Raw genomic sequence first — 5,682 nt, 5'->3', positions numbered from 1 at the left:
TTAAGGGCCTTGACGAGATGCTAAAAATATGTAATAGATTAATAAAGAAACCATTCATTGTGGTTAGATATTCACGGCAAATTAGCCAAAAATGAATTTTTACTTTTGAAAATGAGAATTTTCAAAAAAGCAATTGTTTACATTGCAAAACTAAGGAATATAAACAAAAATCAAAACATTAGATATTTTCCCAAATCGGCCACCAACGGCCAACATGTTTTTTCCCGCAAGATCGCCTTCACTCCCAAAAACTAAGTTTTCTGAACGCTGTTTTTAACCCCAAACATCGTGTACACACATAAGATACTAGCGCCCCCTGTTGACTTCCAAACCACATCATAAAAATTGTCACAAGAGGGCGCAGTTTCTCTAAAATAATTCGTGAATCACGACACGGATCGATAAATTGTGGATTATGTTCACGTTTTATCTACCTGATGATGATACTGAGACATGCTTGGGATATTATAAAAGGTATTTTCACCGATTATCAAGGTATTTTGACCGATTATTATAGATAAACTTGTCAATGTCGGGGTCATATAGGGTTTTAAACCACTGTGGACTACGGTAAACCAAAACAGCCGTAATCTTGGCAATCATAGCTTGAACCTTGTCAGCCGGGACCTTAACTTGAACATGCAATGCATCAATCTCCAACCCAAGATACGTACTACGTTGCACTGGCCCCTCCTTTTTATCTTGTGCCAAAGGCACCCCAAGTGTACTACAAGCCTGAGTAAATGTACGCAGCAATGTATTACACTCTGAAGCAGTGGGGCCAACAAACATAACATTGAGATAATGGGTGACAATAGAGCCAGCAGCCCCTTTAACATGACATCCACTTCATTATCAAAAGATGCGTAATGAACAGCAAAAAGTTAAGGATCAATACAACCATTAACCGACTGACCTTCTGGAAATGACAAATGGTGAATTAGGCGGAGTCGTCATGTGAGTTGGACAAATTAACTTGAGGCCCAGAATTCACAGAACGGCCTACACCCGGTAAATTACTGGTATGCCTAATACTACTAGGAGTAGGAGACTCACCACCCATTGCTACCACTGGCGGCAAGTGGGGCGGCGTTAACAAACGGGGCATACCCTCTGACAAACCCTTGGGCTGGGGGAGGGGGTGCAGAGGCAGCACCCCGCCCGGATGGAGCTCTCGCCGTTGTAGTAGCCACATTGGCTACCGCCGCGGGGCCCCGGCCTTTTTTCTCTTTTTCTGCGGGGGTGCCAACATATGCATTTTGGGGCTGATGTTAATTTTAGGGAAGGACGCACTGAAGCAACGCATGAAGTCTCTGATGCTGATATCTTCAGGTATAAACAATAAAACGCAAGTAAAATATAAAGCCTACAAAGAAAAATAGAAAACACATTTTGTAAAATAAATGTTTTTTTGCTAAGACGTACATGTTGTTTGCTTTACCAGTTTGTTGAATTTCATCGTCTGTCAAGGGATTCGTGTGATTGATGGCATGATGAACATCGGCGAACTTGAGAAATATGTCCTCAAACTTGTTGCCGATTACTGCTGACTCTCGTTGTAGCCTACATACATTAGCTATGGCAATGTCCTCGGACTTTTTACTTGCCATCACCTTACTGGAAACTGATGCCAAATCTTTGATAACGTTAACCTGCCGGTGGAAAAAAAAATCAAACATTTGCATTGAAATACATGCCCTGGTAATATGAAATGTAGTGTTTATTCAATTATTCTATAATTTGTAACCATTACATGGCTGCTTTACCTGACAACACTTGTGTACATGGTTTTTCCAACAAAGGATTTGCCATGGTACGCTTGTCTGCAAACGCTGTGCTTTACAAGTACAATGTCAAGACCACTTGCTACTGGCCCAGTCCCAAATGGAAGACCGATCTTTGCGGCATTTTTTAAACACAGCTTCCAAATTGTTTTTACTACTAACTAATTCGGTTATTTCATCTCGAAGCAGACCGGCTTTATAGATCATTTTCTCTGAAACCGTTGCCTGGAACAGTTGGTGTACTGTGTTTGGTAGCTTTAATTTGCAGCTGAAGTAGGGGAAGCTCGTCCTCCAACTCATCAAGGTATTCTTGTTTTGATTTTCTCTCGCAGGTCTTGCTGCCTCCTAACTTCCGCAATTACAGCCTGGTCAAAGTTGAACTCCCTCTACTCGCAACCTGAACAACGTGACATCAAGGTTGTGCCAGTCAGACTCAAGGAGATCTAACAGTTTCTTGAACACACCGAGAGAAATGTGCAGACTTGGTAGAATAACCTACAACAGGTACAATGAAAGTAACCAGTTAAGACAAAAATAATGGGGGGGGGGGGCAAAAAAAGGAAAAAAAAATCTTTTATTAATTTTACTTACATGGTCAATCTCAATTACCAATTTAGGATTGTCAACATGCTGAAAGAAACATCCTTTGACCTGTTGCGGCTGCTACCATCTTCAACAAAGCTCAGGTAGTATTCCCAAATCGACTGCAGTGTCCTCTTGGTGCTTGAACCCCTTTCCTCTTTGAATGCTTGCGTAATTTCCTTGCTGGCCAAGCAGTTTATACATCAGTACCGTGCTTTAAAAAGATGGGAGAAAAAGACAGGTAAACAAAGATAATTTTTTTTTTTATTTTTCTTTGAAAAGTTATATAACCTTTTGAACAGTATATTACCATTTGCTCCATGGCTGCCATACAACTTTGTCAGTAGCTCATAATCACCAAAGCAGAACAAGTGAATGTTGTGTCCTCTGTCAACGAGAAAATAGAAGATTGAAAACAAAACACAAACTGAAATTGTTAGTCACGACAGTTTTTGAATTAGTAGAGTTAAAACTTATAGTAGTACATGTACATTGTACATGTTTGTTGGTTAAAAAAAAAGATGTTTTGAAGGCTGTTCGGTTTTGGTTCATTGACAATTTGGTATGCCATTTTGAAGGAGGTACCACTCTTGTCGCCTCACATTTTACCCATATTTCATTTGGGGGATGACGCCTCTGTGCCATGTTAGGGAATTACTCCTATGAAGAAATACAAGTAGCAGATTTTTAGTTAAAAACAATTTATTCTTGAACTTTATAATCAATAATTTGTTTAAATAATAAAATCAACAAACTAAATAGTTTGTTGTTTATTCACCAGTATACTTACTTATCAAGTCGATCTAGATAATGTAGTATTATCGAACTGAGATCGTTGACATAAGCAAAGGGCACCATTCTGTGTTCAAACCCCAAGAGAGCCACTTGACTTGGTGCTGGGGAATGAAAGCTCCACAAGCTCTCCCTCTAGGTAGTCTTTGAGGAGATGCTTCTGCTGTGCCCTCATTGATCTTTCAGATGCAATGGTTGGACCGACATATCTGTGATAAAGGTAACAACAAATTTTTAAATGTTTCTCATTTTAACAAGCCTTCAGACAAATTTTATTTGCTTTTAATTTCATGTTTATACAGTACCTGCGAAGTTTTCTTATCTGCTCCCATGCAAGAGATCGATTCGCTGGGGGCACTGATATTTCTTTGGATCTTGATTGACTTATCGCACTCTCAGTGTGTTTTGGAGATGCAGCAGACTGATGTTCGTATTTTGTGGGGCGGGGGATGAAACTTGCTGAACATGTGCTGGGTGAGGAGTAAATGTAATACGTATTGTAAACTACAGCACAATTATTTGCAAATATTTTGTTTAAGTTGAAATAATTTAAAAACAAATTCATGTACTGAGGAATATCAACCCCCCCCCCAAAAAAAAAAAAAAAAGTTGCCACGATGTAAAAAAGTTATGATTGGTTTCAGTTTTTTTTTAAATATTAAATTTGTGTCACTTAACCGTCCACCAGTGTTAATAACTGCTGACCTGTTGGATTGCTGCAACTTCAACCAAAACCATCTATCTGTTGCCCTTTCTACCTCGTAGGGAATTGGCTTTCCCTTTTTGTGTTTCAAAGCCTCTTCTCTAAGGCCTTAGCAGCATTTATAATTAATTGTGATTGTTGTTGGTTAGATGATTCACATTAACTGCCTTCATGTACAGTTGTGCTAGCAAAACAGGTAGCCTTGCCTCTTGTTGCTGGTGGTGCACTGTGATATTGACATTTATGAGTGTCTAGTTGATTTAATTTTCCTTTTCAGCTGTACCTTGAGCAAAGCAAGTCCAAATTAATAAGCTGTACATTGATGATACGAAAGCTAAGGGACACTTGTAGGAAGTCGAAACTAAATTTGCAAACTGGACATGGCACCTGAGACGGTTTTTGGAACGGGAAATATTTAGACAGCTTACACACAAATTATGTTCACATGGAAATTGAAGACAAGGTGAAGTAAGCAAACAAAGGCAGATGAGACATGTGAACAGTGATTGCTCTTCCTCACGACCAATAATTTCGAAGTTCAGGTTCGATTCCCTGGAAGTGATGGAAATTCTTGTGAAAATGTTATCTGTGTTCTCTGTTGCAAACGGCAAATTTAGGTGGGGTGTTCTGCTTTTTCTTGGCCGACCTGGTTTTGAAGAATGTTCAAACAAGTGGCAAACCCTACAATTTCCACATCTCTGATGTTTTACCCAGTCAATTTGATAATCACAAGTCCCTTTATTTTCCTGGGTTTGTGCCTTGTAATGCCTAATTCTTCTTGCACATTTCTCACAAACTGCTTGAGGATGCTGGTCAAAGAAAGCACTCCATGTGCTTATGCCAAACACGGCAAAAACTTCTTTGCGATTGTTTTTACATAATGTTGCTGTTCTGACGTTTACGTTAGTTGTATCAGTTCTCGTTCCACAAACTCTACGTAATTTTGCAAGAACTTGCTTGTGGTAATCAAAACTTTAAGCTCTTAACATAATAATAAAATCCTGATGACATGACTCAATAAAATACCTAAATACCGAGCTTAAGTCCACTGTGTGTGATCGTCTGAATTTATTCTCCGTGCACTAGGTAGCCCGCCCGTCTAGTCTGTGTTTACATATGACCCGCTGTGAAATACGAGCGATTTCCCCCGGGGGAGTGTGGGTGTGTGTGTGTACTGTTAGAGGGCTGTGGGACCAGCGTGCGTATACTCCCTGCTGTGACACCGCTAAAAAAAATATTTGCGAGCAAAGCAGAGGAACGATCGCTGATAAATAAAAGAAACATTAAGGGTGTAGTTACATCAATATATGCTATTAAACGAACATTAATCCTAATTGTAGGTGTAATTTTTCTCGAAAAAACCAGATCGTTATACGACGGACCCTTTTGACGGCCAAACGCCATGTTCAAGTCAAACATTACTGGAGGAGCGAAACAGTACCAACTAGAGATTGCTCAGTTTATTTAAGCACGGGCAATGGGGCTTGAAAAGCCGTGCCGAAGTCTCGTAGAAGAAGGCGACCGCCGATAAATCGACAACGAATTGTTTAAATGTAAGGCCTACATCTGCATGGACTACAGCTAAGTATCAGTGTGAACAATTAATGTCACTAGTTCAATAGTAGTTGCCGGAGTCTTGTAGAAGGCGACCGCCCGATCAACCGAAAACGAATTGTTTTAAATGTTACGAGATACATTTGGTAATCAGGGCCCTATGTAATGCTCGAAACTCTAACTTGTGTGCTGGATATTTCTTCTCGGCTGAAGAGAGAGTGTAATGCCATTACACGTTCACGGCCATTCTGTTGTTGGGTAAGCACT

At 39.9% G+C, this 5,682-nt stretch overlaps 2 pseudogenes; both read right to left on the bottom strand.

Annotated features, from left to right (window-relative positions):
- Positions 1–1,251: 1,251 nt before the first annotated feature.
- Positions 1,252–2,688, bottom strand: LOC139942632 (uncharacterized; annotated as a pseudogene).
- A 144-nt stretch (positions 2,689–2,832) lies between these two features.
- On the bottom strand, positions 2,833–3,723 carry LOC139942630 (uncharacterized; annotated as a pseudogene).
- Positions 3,724–5,682: the final 1,959 nt, after the last annotated feature.

The sequence above is a fragment of the Asterias amurensis genome, chromosome 10, assembly GCF_032118995.1.
Source record: "Asterias amurensis chromosome 10, ASM3211899v1".
In the NCBI taxonomy this organism is placed as follows: Eukaryota; Metazoa; Echinodermata; class Asteroidea; order Forcipulatida; family Asteriidae; genus Asterias; species Asterias amurensis.
Note: the sequence above shows the minus strand (reverse complement) of the source record. Positions and strands in the feature narration are given on the sequence as shown.